Source organism: Kogia breviceps, chromosome 17 (genome assembly GCF_026419965.1).
Source record: "Kogia breviceps isolate mKogBre1 chromosome 17, mKogBre1 haplotype 1, whole genome shotgun sequence".
NCBI lineage: Eukaryota > Metazoa > Chordata > Mammalia > Artiodactyla > Physeteridae > Kogia > Kogia breviceps.
In genome coordinates this window covers 70161890-70177100 of record NC_081326.1, presented here as the reverse complement: position 1 = coordinate 70177100, position 15211 = coordinate 70161890, and the positions used below count along the sequence as shown (strand labels likewise).

The 15211-nt window shown below is 52.9% G+C and overlaps 1 protein-coding gene across 1 annotated transcript in view; it reads left to right on the top strand.

Annotated features, from left to right (window-relative positions):
- The window catches only part of ST3GAL1 (ST3 beta-galactoside alpha-2,3-sialyltransferase 1), an 81729-nt gene that overhangs the window by 42162 nt on the left and 24356 nt on the right, over positions 1-15211 (top strand). The window contains exon 2 of the mRNA XM_059043073.2: positions 2655-2709. The gene's annotated coding sequence lies outside the window, so the exon portion shown is untranslated. The remainder of the gene's footprint in view (positions 1-2654; positions 2710-15211) is intronic.

Here is a 15211-nt window from a genome sequence, read left to right as displayed (position 1 = left end):
TGGTGATGATGATGGTGATGATGATGATGATGATGATGGTGATGATGATGATGATGGTGATGGTGATGATGGTGATGATGGTGATGATGATGGTGATGATGATGATGGTGATGATGATGATGATGATGATGATGGTGATGGTGATGATGATGATGATGGTGATGATGATGATGATGGTGATGATGGTGATGGTGATGATGGTGATGGTGATGATGGTGATGATGAGGATATAATTATGATGATGATGATGGTGACATGGTGATGATGGTGATGGTGATGATGATGGTGATGATGGTGATGATGATGATGATGGTGGTGATGATGATGATGGTGATGATGGTGATGATGGTGGTGATGATGATGATGGTGATGATGGTGATGATGGTGATGGGATGATGATGATGATGGTGATGATAATGATGATGGGATGATGATGATAGTGATGTTGGTGATGATGGTGATGATGGTGGGATGATGATGATGACGGTGATGATGATGATATAATTATGATGATGATATGGTGATGATGACATCATGGTAATGATGATGATGATAGTTTGGTCCTTAGAGAGCACTTTCTCCTTGTCACTTTATACACATTGACCTTCTTAATCTTCTCAACAGCCCTAGGAGGTAGGCCGTCTCAATGTTCCTAGTTTACAGATGAGGAAACTGAGGGCAAGTGACTCACTGAAGGAGGCACAGCCAGCAGTGACAGAGCTGGCAGTCTGGCTTCAAAGCCTGTGCCCCTTGCCACTGCATGTATGGCCTTGAGGCTCACCTGACATTAATTATGGACTGTGTCTCCCATAGCTCCCTGCACGTGGTGGGAGAAGGGGTACAATAAATACGTGCTGCTTGTTCTGGAAAGTAATTACTTTTAATTAAACTATTTGATGATTTTTAAAAATTCCTCCTTTCTGGATGTATATCCAGAGAAGATTGTAATTTGAAAAGATACATGCACCCCAAAGTTCATATCAGCACTATTGACAATAGCCAAGACACGGAAGCAACCCAAATGTCCATCGACAGATGGATGGATAAAGAAGATGTTATTTTTATATGTTATTTTTATACACACACACACACACACACACACACACACACACACACACACACACCACACACAGAGTGGAATATTACTCAGCCATGAAAAAGAATAAAATAATGCCATTTGCAGCAACATGGATGGACTTAGAGATTAGATTATCATCATACTAAGTGAAGTAAGTCAGAAAGAGAAAGACAAATATCATATGATATCGCTTATATGTGGAATCTAAAAAAATAAGATACAAATGAACTTATTTGCAAAACAGAAATAGACCCACAGACCTAGAAAGCAAACTTATGGTTACCAAAAGGGAAGGGGGGGAGGGATAAATTAGGAGTTTGGGATTAACATATATACACTAATATATATAAAATAGATATCCAACAAGGACCTACTATATAGCACAGGGGACTATACTCAGTATTTTGTAATAACCTATAAGGGAAAAGAATCTAAAAAAGAATATGTATATATAACTGAATCACTGTGCTGTACACCTGAAACTAACGTAACCCTGTAAATCAGATATACTTCAATAAAAAAACAAAAAAAATCCTCCTTTCCCGTTGTTTCCACGGAGAGTCAGAGGCAGGTTGGGCCCATCCTGGGCAGCGACTCCCTCCTGCTGGCCGGGGCGGGTGCTATGTGATACTGATGTCCACAGGTCATCCATTATTGACGGGCAGAGGTCAGCCAGCTCAGGTCCACGGTCGCGGGTGTGCTCAGATGATGGGGAGAGAAAGAGAACCCGGAGGTCTTGACCATTCAGAAAGTTGTTTTCATTGCCACCCCCAGGAGCAAGATCATTTTGCACACCCCACAGGGGACAAGAGCTAAGCCAGCATGCGCCTGAAGCAGCTGCAAGCCCGCAGGCTGAGTAATAATAATAATACCATAGCATGTCGTCCTTGTTGTTTAGGGAGGGCGCTTCCCCTACTCCACATTTAGGAAAAAGCGCTAAAATAGCAATGACACTTTCTAATTCTCAGATTCAAGTTCTCTCTCCCTTCACAAATGCAAAACGCGCAGCTGTTTGCTGCCAGTTAGAATATTCCAGAGTTAGACCCCCTCCCACCCCACATGTGGTCTGGGCCTTGCCACGCATTCAGCTGCAGTTGCCACCTGCTCACGTCTGCCCTCTGTCCTCTGGGTAGAGAAGGGCTTCGACCCGACAGGTCTCCAACCCCACTCTGACCCCACTGGGCTCCACCTGAGGAGCCTCAGTTTCCTCCTCTGTCCTATCGGAGGCTGGGAGGTTAAAGCACATGTGAAGAATCTTAGCTCAGTGTGGGGCACCCAGCAGGCTCAGGATCAGAATACGCCCTCCTCTGTCTTCTGTCTAGAGCAGGAAGCGGTCACGGTGATCAGGCAGCACGGAGCTTTCATTTACAGTTTGGAACAGAAAGCCTCCACATTCAGGTCCCCTGACTCCTCGCAGGGCTCTGTAGGTGACCGCTGTTTCCTCCCCACACCGCGGCATGCCTCTTCTCATCAGCAGTCAGTATTTACTCTGTGTCTGAGCTGAGTAGAAGGCAGGCACTCTCGTTAGATCTTCACTCCCTCTCCTTAAGACTGAGTATTTTCTTCTATTTTTCAGATGCAGAAACTGAGGCTCAGAGAGGTTAAGGAACTCCCCAGAGGTCACACAGCCGGTAAGTTGCAGAGCTGGGATTTGAACCCAGCTCTCTTTCACACCAGAATCTGTACTCTTAATCGCCTTGTTTTCTGTGCCTTAAACCATGCTGAAATGACCGTCCTCCTCCACCCAAGCGTGGGAGGCCTGTGACTTGGTTATTATCATATTTCTTCTGATGCCTTCTACAGCATCCAGAACACAGTAGGCTCTCCGTACCTACAGGGTGTTTAGAAGGCAGTCCTTTCTAATCTCACGCGGTCGTGCGATGTTCAGGGTTAGGGATGTGTGTCTAATTCTAGAAAAGTCTTGGTTAACTAAGTGTTTCCCCTTTTTGCCACATTCAGATGCATCGGCAAGTAGCCAACGCGTGCAAATAAGAAATGCGTTATAACCCCCTTATAAAGAGCAGACACTCTATGCACAGACTGTATCCATAGACGATTTTGGAGATGAATGGGTCTTTCTTTGTGATTCCAAAAGCAGGACCCTTGACTTCGTGGTGGAAAGGAAGGCAGGGCAGGCATGGAGGTGGGTCCAGCCTGGAGGCCCCCAGCACCTCCACCCCACATCAGATGGGCGCCCACTGGGTGCTGACGCTCTCCAGCAGCCTCTCTCCTGCATCCTCATTGTGGCTCTGACCATGTCCACTTTCTCCTGGTCCTGCTGCTTCCCACATCCCCTTTCTTCCATCTCCTCTTTCTCATCCTTGAAACCTACTCTCTTCATTTTCAGAAGATTTCCTAGAACTCATTTTTGAAAAACCTTTGAGAATGAACAAGCCCCATTTAGTAACATGACCACAAATAATCTACCTGATTTGGTCTCCAAAGTCCTCAAAGAAAACCCTGGAGTCGGGGTGGAAGTGGGTGTGTCATTCACAGGCTACTAGAGCGGACAGTGGGTGTGGTCTATTAAGGGCTTTGGTTCTAAAACCCCCTTAGCGGTGGTGAGGAGGCCCAGCAGCTGGGCCAGGGGTCCCCACCCTTGCGCCAACCGGAAAAGCTGAGTTTCAGTAGCTACTTGCTGCCTGGGTGAGATTCAGTTTAAAGAAAATATGAAAACCACAATCTAACAGCCATTGTCCTTGTCCAGGAGTCTGGAAAGCTGGTTCTAGGTCTGGTTCTGCCACATCACACTGTGTGGACTTCGCCAAGGCCCTCCTCTTCACAGGGCCTCAGTTTGCCCATCTGTACAGTGGGTTATGGACCAAGTGCAGCCAAGGCTGACCCTCGGCTGTGGTTTCCCAGCTGGGGCATCGGTGAGCCTTTGATGATGCTCATGCAGATTCCTGGTTGACAGGGAAGAGCCATGGGGACAGAGGGTTGAGAAGGGGGTGGCATTTGATAAAAACCACCCTGTCCTCCATGCATACCCTGGTCAGGACAAACCCAGAGCCAGGTGCACAGGTGGGTTTAGGAATGAGCCTCCCGTGGCCGACAGAGGCCATCCTACTGTTCCAGGGAGGTCAGACGGAGGCTCCAGGATCTCGGGGACCAGACCCGTGGACCCCACAGCGGGGCCAGGGGCTTGCTCACGAGCTATGTGCTCTGCGTTCTGTTCCTGCCGCAGAAGAGCCCGGCAGGCAGGACTCACACCTGCTGGCTACAGCTCTGAGCCCTGTGCAGATACACAGTGTGGTTTTGTAGTATTTTTGGTTTCGCTGTTTTTGCAAAAGCCAAAGGAAATCTGTAGGCTGGGCCCTGACTTCCTCTCCCTGAGGATGGCTGATCTGCTCGGACGGGGACAAGCAGAGAGCTCAGCTGGGAGAGGAAACCTCAAGACGCAAGGTGCAGAGTTCGGAGGGCACCAGCTCTGAGCAGGGTACTGTGGCTGGCTGTTCATGGGCCAGGCTGGTTGAGGTGGTCATTGGACTATCATCCCATTCACCATATGAGGACACTGAGGCCCGGAAATGACCACGTTCCCTCATTTTCACTGTGCCCACACCGGAATGAACCTCTGCTCGCTGGGCTGGAGCACGTTTCACTCGGCCGTCAGTACACACACATATTTGTTGAGACCCTAACGCTGTTCTCAGCAGGGGGGAACACAGCAGTGAGGGACACAGGTGAAGTTCCTGCCCTCCTGGTGGGGAGGAGACAGACAAAGAAGGAATTCAGTATACAATGGAGTGTCATTTTTCTGATTAAGGCTATGAAGGAAGATGCAGCTGAGCAAAGGGATAGGGACAGGGAGACTGTCTTGGGGTGATCAGGGAAGGCCTCTCCTAGGAGGGCAGCTGGGCAGAAGAATGAATGCAGTGAAGGAGCAAGTCCTGTGGGTTCCACCTTAAGAACATGTTCTAGGTAGAGGGAGGGGCACGTGCAAAGGCCCTGGGGCATGTACTTATTGTACATGTACTTATTGTACATGTACTTATTGTACCCTTGCACCCTTGGATTCTGATTCTCTATGTGCTTGCCTCCCCACCTTCCAGCAACACAGTTCCTGATCATCTCCATTGTTCCCTCCGTCTGTCACCTCCAAGTGTCTAGGGGTGTGGCAGGGAGTAGCAGTTGTGTAGCAAGAAAAATCAAACAGAACTGAACGGGGGCAGAGAGAAGGTATATCTCTAACAGGAAACCGCTTGTCTCATTTCTTCATCCTCTTTGCACAGTTCACTCTTGGGTGACATTTGAAATAGTTTCACATTCTTGCTCTGCATTTATTCTCAAATGTGTGTTTAAACCAAGATTGTGGGTTTTCCGTGCACTGTAACGTACTATTTCAGGCCCACGCTTCCAAGCAGGGCAGGAATCTGTATTCCAAAGTCACAGAAACAGAGCAAGAAAGTAGGTTGGAGCTGCACTGGTGACCTCAAGCTGAGCGCAGAAGAGGGGGCTCCAGCCCACAGAGCCTGGGGTGGGGACAGCGGCATGGCCGTTAGCAGGCTGTGATCTCGGGCAGGCCCATCCCATCTGGGGCTCCGTTTGCTCTGTATCTGTGTTGGTACTGATGCTTGTGTAGTTCTTGCTGGAGCAGCTCATGGGCCAGGTGTGCCAGAAGGGACATGCTGTGGGAGTGAGGGACCCCAGCTTCGAATCTTGCTGCTACCATGTTCTCGTTTACAACCCTGGACAAGTCACATCCTCTCCCCGCCCACCCCGGAGCCTTAGTTTCTGCACCTGGAAAAAGAAAAAGCAGAAATGTGTGATGCTCCCTATGACCCTCTGCGATCCTGAAATGTCACAAGCCTTTGCCTCCAAGCGGGCAGTAGTCAGGCCCAGGGACAGAGAGTTTCAGCAGCTTCCCTTTGATTCTGTAGACATGGGGCTCTCAGCAGGGAGGGGCCCAATGAAGGGGGCACGACCTTGGCCATCCTGCTTCAGGCATTCATGTAAGGGCTTCAAATAGTCCTCACCTCCCCCTGATCTGAGACCTGGGTCTGCAGAGCCAGAAACTCATTTCCGGGAGCAAAGGAATATGTATCTTTCCTCAGGGCCCGAAAGGACTTACTAAGTGTTCCGTGAACTTAATCTCATTCAACTGGAAAAACAATAATCAGAAAGCAGTTCCGCCTGGTTACCATGAGTTCCTTGGAAGTTTCCCATGAGAAAGGGTCAAGAAGCTCATGTACCATGAGGCTCAGCCCTCCCTGTTTCCTCCCCAAGGAGCAGGGAGCCTGGTGGTCGACCAGCAAGCCCATCAGCATCATTGGGCTATCAACCTGTCCATCTGCCCATTAACAGGCCCCCAAGAGGGACCAGGGCCAAGGGCACAGCACCAGAGACACAGAACTAAATAAGACACAGTCTGTACTCTCAAGGGCAGTTCAGGCTCAACCTGACCGTTTTCTACATTTGGTCAAACTCTAGAGACTCCATGAGTGAGCTCGCTCTCAAGGTCACAAAAATATAAATGTTCAGAAGCTTTCACTTCTCTATGTTTTCTGTTTTCCACAATGTCTGCCCCAAATTCATTGGCGAAACACGTTCTGTGTTTACTAACTAAGGCTAATGTCTCTCTTTGCTTTAATCAAATCAAATTTTCTTCTGGTCCGTTCCATCCAATACATCCCAGTCTCATATGAATTCTGGGGAAAAGGGGAAGAGAGGGAACCAGGGAAATTCGGGGGAAGGTGATGCTGGAGACATGAAATTCACCAGCTGGGAGGGGACAGGAGACAGAAAGCCACTCCATCAACAGGGACATTTGGTAGATAACAAAATAAGATATGGAAAGTAGAAAAGCATGGGTGTGAGGTCTGGGGTTTGATTTTATTCCACTAACAAGCTAATAAACTAGCTTGTTAGTATTTCAGGGATGCTGACAGAAGACAGGAGAGTCCTGGGTCAGAGAAGAGAGACTGGTGTGAGGTGGGAGAGACGCCACTCCTTTCATGCCTGGAGCCTGAGCTCAGGGTGAATTCTTCTAAATGTTAGTGATGATTTTAGCTCAGTCAGTGCTTTCAGAGGCTGAGCTCAGGAAACAAAAGGAGTGAAGGTTCTTGGGACCAATTCCAGGTTATGGCTTATCAGAAGGCACTTATTCTCTAAGCCTGCTTATCTACCATAAAATAGGAAGGAAATTAGCCTCTGGGCATATTGTGGAGACCTCGTGAATATAAGTTGAATCTGAAGACCATGTACTTATTATTTGCATTAATATAAGGATGCAAACTCATTCTAATAATTCAGCCTTCTAGGTTTTAGATTATTCCCTTTTTTAACTGAGATTGAAACTGTTTGATGTGCAGCTCTAGTTCAGAGCACACACGCAGACACCCATGTAGAATTCACCTGCCAGTATCTTCCTTGATAAAGATGTTGGTCATTCACTGGGAGAGGGAAGGATGTGAAGGTGAAAAGGGTCAGGTTCCCAGAGGGCAAAAGAATAGAGCCAGAGAAAACAGCCGGGGCAGCCCCTCTTCAGATCTTGTTCCTAGGGATGAAAAAAACTAATCAATAGTCCATCCAAGAAAGAATGGAAAATCTTATTTGAGCTAACCTGAGGAGTATAACCCAGGAGACAGTCTTTCAGAAAACTCTGAGGACTGTTCCTCCCGTTAAAGGTCAGAGCACAGTTACACAAGTTTTTGAGACAAAGGGTTGGACATCAAATGAAGTGTTATGGGCAGTTTACACAATCCAGATCTACACGTCCAAAGCAAGTAATGGGTCATGGGTCATCGTGACCCCTTACCAGATTGAGCGGAAAGGTTATCTCCTAAGGAATTGTGACCCTTTATGAGATTAAGGAGGAATGTTATCTTCTAAGGAGGTCTGGATACAGATACACAACACACACTAAAGGGAAGGAGGAGGTCCGAAAACTTTTGTGTTTAAATTTTTCTTTAGTTGCCATAAAATATGAATTTGATTTCACCGTCCCTCACTCCCACCCCGTGCTGCACATCTGGAGAGAGCTGTAGTTACCCCCATATCCCTCCCACAAACTCCAGCGGTCCCTGTGTCAACCCGAAATACCGCCCCGTGGCTGGGCGAGGTCACGTAGCTGGCAAAATAGAAGCGCTGGGACTCTCAGGTGGAGGCCCTGACTGGTGTCAGGTGTGCTCCGCCGGACCCTGAGACATGCCTGGACTTGCCACCCTGGCCAGCCTCTGAGACCCCAGGACAGCAGCCAGCCTCTTCAAAGCCCGCCTCTCTCCACGGCATTTTAGGAGAAGATGAAAGGACGCCTGTGTGTTTTAAAGCAAATTAGGCGGAACGAGAGGTTTTGAAAGTGCTGTGTTCCCCAAGTGGGAGGCCCTTTGGTGGGGAGCAGGGGACAAACCCTGAAGGCTCCCGCCCGCAGCCCTCGGGAGCTGGGGCACAACATCTCCGTCGCCAGGGCACACCTGACCACAACGGGGGCATTCGCCATCTGGGGGTCCGTGTAGCTCGCACTTTCCCTCTCTCCTGCTTGACTTGCCTCTTCCATTGCATGGAGGATAAGTAGTGGCTGTGAGCACTTTGCGGGGAGGGGTGGCTATGGGAATAGTCCTGAGTGGGGTTTAGTTGGCATGGATGTGCCCGCAGGGGAGGTGACGGGCTCCAGCCAGGACTCCAGCTGTGAAAGCAGGTCGGGCTGCCGGGCGCTTTGGTGCAAGAGCCCAGGCACTTGGGTCCAGATGGCCTGGATCACCTTTTAGTGTCACTCTACAAAATGTACAGCCCTGGGCCAAATGGCTTAACCTCCCCGAGCCTCCATTTTTTCATCTGTAAAATGGGTGTATTAATAGATTCAACAAGTTCGCAGGAATAAAGCTCTTAGACCAGCTCTAAGAGCGGAACTCAGCCCAAAGTCGGGGCACAGGATACGTCTGCTCTTAATCGGATTAATACGGAGGAGGGATCAGATAGGCTACTGGCCTGTATGGAGGCCAAAGCTTGTCCTTGTCTCTTTCTGTTCCTTTAGGCCTCCTAAGGCGTGGTCTGTACTGTTTCAGTTTTGCACACAAGGGCTGGGTATGGCTCACTGTGGTCAGATGGCTCGTCCAAGGTCACACGGCTAATCAGGCTTTGGAACTGCAGCCCCTATCCCCTTCCCACTTCCCCCACAGCAAACGGATGCTGGCCTGAGTTGTCTGTCTCCATCCACTGCTTGCCCCGATGGGTGACCGTGAGCAGGTCCTTTAACCTGCCTGAGCCCCTTTGGTCAAATAAATGCTTTGGTGATGAGCACTTACGAGCATTTCCTAGATAATATTCGTCAGTTACAGATGTGAGACGGGAGACCGAGGGGCCGAAGCTCCAGCAGCGGGAGAGGGTCATCTGGGTATTGCCCAGTCCCTAGCATCTCCCAACTGGGAATAAGATACAAATACCTGCAGGTCGGGGCCTCCCAGTAGGCACAGCGGCTGCAGTGCAGCTTTGACTCCGGGTTGAATCTCAGGTCCATCCCTGGCCGTGGGCCCTTGCACAAGTGCCCTCAGCGTTGGCTATGACAGAGGCAGCATCACCCCCTTATGCTCTGGGAGAGGCGCCCAGTTGTGGATGTTAGGCACAGGTCCCCGACACACATTAGCGCAGATTTCTCCAAGACTCTCCAGCTGTAGGTGCAAACAGAGATAGCAACCCCCGGGGGTCTCCCTCCCTTCTGTGGCTCCGAGACCTCCTGCCCGCCTTAGCTACGCTGGGCTCTGGGGACGTCTGCCACATCCTCCCGCTGTGTGCCAGGTCACCCCTGGCCTCTGCTCTCGCCCTGCTCGCTGGGATCCTGCTGCCCCCGCCGGCCCGTGTTCCCTCACACTTCCTGCCCTGGGCTTTCCCGGGCTTCCTGGTCTCAGCTGCCCTGGAAGCTCCCTGGCCCCCATGGCACCATCCTCGCACATCTGCTGCAGGCACCCTTCATCTCGGCCCTCCCACCGGACTGCTGCATCACCCCTCGTCAAGGGGGGCAAGGTCTCCCTCCTTTGGTCTCCCTCCTTTCCCAAGTTCCGGGCTCGGGAGGGGGCCCCATGCAGGTGGCTTGGGCCCCGAGTGCTGTGGGGTTGCACGGGCTGAGCTGCCCTTCCTTTCCTCCCGAGTGGGGCTTGGCTGGGGGATGGGGAGGGAAGCTGGGCCCGGGCAGTTTTATCCCAGTGGCCCCACTGGATACCATGATGCCCCCCCCTCACCCTTATTTTCCGGGGATGGTTTGTGCCAGACACGTGCTTGTCTGGGGTCCCCGCCCATCCCAGAACACGGGGGGTGGGGGTTGCCGGGCTCCTCACCACTTTGGCTGCTGGGTTTATCGGCCAGTCCGAATCCCCGTTCTGGGAAGCACCAGAGATCGACCCCCAACCCCTTCAGGAGCCTTCTGGAAGCCCCTTGTTAATCAATAGAGTACAAATCTCCCCATGAAGTTAGGGGGCCTGGGAGGAAGTTATCTCTTTAAGACCAGTCAGGACTCCAGCCATTCACTTCTGCAAAGCTCTTTGGAGTCGGGGGCCAACCCCCGAGGCGGGGCCTGGGGTGGGGTTTCAGAGTTCCGAATCATCTTTCCTTTGTCGTGACTTCTGTGCCATCCAAATCAGGGAAATTCCTCTTTCTTCTGGGGACCAATGTCCTCCTGAATGTGCTGCCTGTACAGGGCAACTCCTTAAATTCCTGACCACGTTACACGCTTTGGATGTTGTGCGGATGTCTTTGGACTCCGAATTGAGCACCCTTCAGTCTACACACATAAGAAGATTTGTGGATTTAAATTCCTTTTGTGCAGCTCACAATATGAAAATTTATCCAGCTCCTTCTCATATGACCCTAATCCTGGTTAATCATGTTTCTCGGGGGCGCCTCTCCAAAGCACCTGCTCTGAAGCACTCCTTGTGCTTCCGGGAACCTCTACTTTCTCCTCCAGCTCCCCAGCAAAGGAGCAGGCAAGAGGTACTAGGGTGAGGAGAGGAGGATCTGCAAGCCCTGGAGAGGGTTCTCCCAGCCTGCCGCACTTCTTGGGTGTGGGGGAAATGGGCAGATGGTCAAATTAGTGCAGGAGTGGGGAAACAGCCCTTCCAAACAGGCTTCCCAAGGCTCCAAGACGGAGGCAGGGCTTCTCTCCAGACTCTAGGGGGCGCTGTGTGCACCCGCTCCAGTCCAGACTCCATATGCTAATTGTGTCACTACTGTGTGCTGCTCACAAAGCATCATTGGCTCTCCATTGCCTTCATCCCAAAGTCCATATTTCTTAAGACTTCCATGACCAGGCCCCTGCCCACCAAAGTCACTCCTAAGGGCACCCTGTTTTCCATAACTGTGCCAAGTGCCCCCATCACTGCTGCCTCCACCGTGAACTTTTAGGGAGCTGCCTGGTTTACCCCACCCTCTCCGTTCTCCTCCATCAGTGCCAGAGGCCCCCTGTGTTCAAAGCCCGTCTCCGTGGCCACCTCCTCCACAGAGGTTGTCTCCCTTCTCCCTTCGGTTATCACCAACACGCCACTCCCGCATCCCTGGGGCCCTTGGCATTCCCTCCTTGGAAATGCTGGTCCCTCACGAGCAGAGAGTTATATGTACGAACTGCCACGCGCATGATCCTGGAGCGGCCCAGGCTGGCTTCACCATCTAGCGGTGAGGAGAGGCGTGGCCAGTGTGCCCAGCGAGGTGTTATGGGGTCCTCGCGTGCCCAGGTGAGAAGCCAGGCAGGCTGGCACTGAAGAGCGGGCCTGGGAATCCACCCCAGCCCTCGGTAGTCGTGTGACCCCAGCTCCCTCTCTGTAAGATGACACAACCTTCCCCACACGACCTGCAACTGTCTCGTTCCCATCCTGGCTGGTCCCTAAGAAGCTACATAGCCTTGAAGGGTACCTGCCCCGGAGATCCTCTGGGTGCCTTGCCAGGTGTCCGGCACATAAAGAGTCAGATACTGATACTGCCAGATGGGCGGATTGCATGGACGAATGGGGAGACGGCGGCAGCTGCCTAATCAATCCAGAGATGGGACGAAGGAGACACTACCAGTGGCCACCAGACCTGGTTAGAGATGTTCTAGGGGCCTTAGTCTGCAGGAAAAACAATGAGGATTCTCTCTGATATCTGGATATTTAAGTCCAGCAGAAGTCAGAGTTGACAAGTGGGAGAGAGCAGGTGAAACGGTCACAGAGCCGGGCTCAGGAGTAGGTGGGGTTCAAGCTCCAGGCACTGCCCAGAGCAGCCAAGGGCTAAAGGGACCTTGCCCTGTGATTCCCCTGCGATCCAGTGGGAGGCAGTGTTGGGAGGTGGCTGGTGGGTGTCCCCAGGGAGCCTGGAGGTGGGGCTTGTCAGCACGCCCCCTAGTGGGAACTGGAATGTGGTGAGCCTGGAACTTGAGTGGTGCCCACAGGGAGCCTCCCCGCCCCCAGCTCTGTCCCTGCCCTAGGCTGTCTCAACGGCAGGAGGAGGACAAGGAGACCTCCGGATGGATGAGTCCCAGGCAGCGTCGGGAGCAGCAGGGTTGGGAGAATTCCAGAAAGTGCAGGAGGAGGGAGGGGAGCCGGGGCACAGGGGGATCCAGCTGGCCTGCGCCAGCTCTTCCTGCACGTGCTCTGAGCTGCCAGGGCTGTTCTTAGAGCAGCCTGTTTCTCTGGGGAGAGGAGTGGTGGGCAGGCGGGGCTCCCTGTGGGCCAAACCTCCAGGCGGTACTGCTTGCCGGATGCAGATGGGGCACTCAGAGTGGGCCACCGAGGGTAGGTTAATGCCAGGGTGATTCTCAAGGGCGTGGTCTGGAGTAGGGAAACACCAGGACAGTGTGGCCCCTGGGAGTGAAAACACTGGGGTGTTTCTACCCTTGGGGCCAAAGAGGCAAGAGGACAAGGACAGAGACCCCCAAACAGAGCCGTTGCGTGGAGAGAGCCTCTTGACAGGAGCCAGAGGCCACCAGGTCCTGGCTGCCCCCCAGGGAGGGGGCCAGGGCCCTAAGCACCTGACCTCAGCCCCCATCCTCCCTCCAGTCTCCCTTCTGCGTCCCCGTGGCCCAAAGCCCACGGGGAGCCCGCCAGTGTGGGACCCGTGCGTGCAGCCCCTGGGCACAGAGCAGGGTGCGGGAGGCGGAGGGACCATCTGGAAGGGAAGTCACGGTGCCCGGTTCACCTCCCGAGACCCCGGAAGGCCTGGCTGCACACATTCGGCCCTCCCTGGCAGGCAGGGCAGGGACAGGAGTGGCACCGCAGGAGGTGCTGTACCGTCACTCCTGGTTTTCCTCCAACTGGCGTGACTTAGGCAGGTCTGGACCTCCCGGAGCCTGATCAGGAGACCCCACGGCTTCAAACCCTGCAGGGGCTTCCCACGGTGCCTGGGATGTGGCTCCAGCCCTTAGGGGGCTGCCAGACCTTGCCTGCCTGCCCCCAGCCCCATCCTGCATCTTCCTCTCTGGGTTTCTGCTTGACTTGACCTTCTCTCTTTCAGTTCCTTCGGACTCACCTGCTCTCCTGACAGGCCTTTGCACCTGCAGGTTCCTTTGCCCGGGGGCCCCTGCCCTCTCTGCCTAGTTACCGGCCCATCCTGCAGTCCTCCGGCCGCTACCACTTTCTTGGGGTGCCAGCCGGCTCCATCCCCTGTCGCCCTGAAGGAGGCCGTATCATTTGGTTCTCCAGGGGAAACAGAACCAGGACAATAGCTGTGTGTGTATATGCAGAGATGAATTTCTAGGAATTGGCTCATATGCTTTGCGCGTGGGGCTCGCAAAGTCAAAATCTGGATGGCAGACCTGCAGGCCGGAGACTAGGCAAGAGCTGATGTCTCGGCCTTAAGTGTGTGAAATCTGTAGGGCAAGCGGGGCGGCTGCAAAGTCAGGCAGGATTTCTGTGTTACTTTCTGTCACGGCCTGTTTGCCTGTCCCTGGCTCGGGCCATCTCGCAGGCCTCTCCGCCCCAGGCTGGGCTTCTCTTGGATGACGTTTTCTGGAGGGACCTGGGTCTGGCTGCAGCTGAGGCCGGTCCTTCCTGAGACGGCACAGGAGCTGGCCCAGGACGGGCCGGGGGGGCCTGGCTGCCAAGTTCGTGTATGACTCAGAGGGTGGGGATGGGCTGGAGGAGCTGACCAGGGAGAAAACAAAACCGGGAAGGGAGGGTTCACATCCGCTGCCTGCCAGGCCCCGAACTGGCCGCACGTAAACCCTGTTCCGTGCTCGGGCTGCCGCCGTGGAGTGCAGATTGTCACTGTCCCTCTCTCTCAGCTCAGACGTCGCAGGGCTCAGGGCTGGGCCACCACCCGCTGGGCTTTCCCTTGCCCAGAATCCCGGCTCCTTGGGCAAGTCGATTGACAGCTGTGGGCCTCTGTTCCCACCTCTGAAAGATGGAGCTGGTACCAGTGCCGTGTGACTGTCCAGTACTGTGGTTGAAACAGGGTCTGCAAGGACAGACCCTCCATGAAGGGAAGGTGGCCCCTGATAATAGATTAATTCGTGCCCCATGCGGCCCCCTCAGAGGCAGGGATGGTTTTTAACCCCATTTTATACATTAGGCACTTGAAGCTCTGGCAGCGCCTGTAATGCCCCTGGGTTGCGCCGCAAAGGGTTCGGTGCTTTTAGGATTTTCCTGCAGGCTCCCAACCCCTGGCTGCGGCAGCCGGACTAACTCCTGACCTCTGACCTCTCCACCTCAACCCCTGATGGCTCCGTCTGGGCCCATGACGCCCTCTGAGCTCCTGCCCTGGGAGGTGCAGAAACAGCCACGCTAGGGCAGCTGCGTGAACACAGCCGGTTCCTTATAAGGGGCCAAGCCCGTCCTGAGTTGGGAGCCTGGTTCCCCATCTTTATGATCATCAACCAGAACTTTTTATCAGGTAGATTATTTATCTCTGCTTCACTTAGTTCTTCTTCTGGGGTTTTGTCTTGTTCCTTTCTTTGCAATATATTCCTCTGCTGCCTCATTTTGCCTAATGTGCTAGTTTTATTTCTATCTATTTGGTAGGTTGGTTGTTTTTCCTGCCCTTGGAAAAGTGGCCATTTGTAGGGGACATCCTATGGGTCCTGGCAGCACGCTACCCTCTCATCACCAGAGCTATATGTTCTAGGAGGGCCCCCTATGTAGGCTGTGTGGGTCTTTCTGTTGTGGCGGGCCGACTACTGTGGGTGGCCTGGTAGGTGTGGCTGTGGCCCCCAGTCTGGGGGATTGCCAGGCCCTGCAC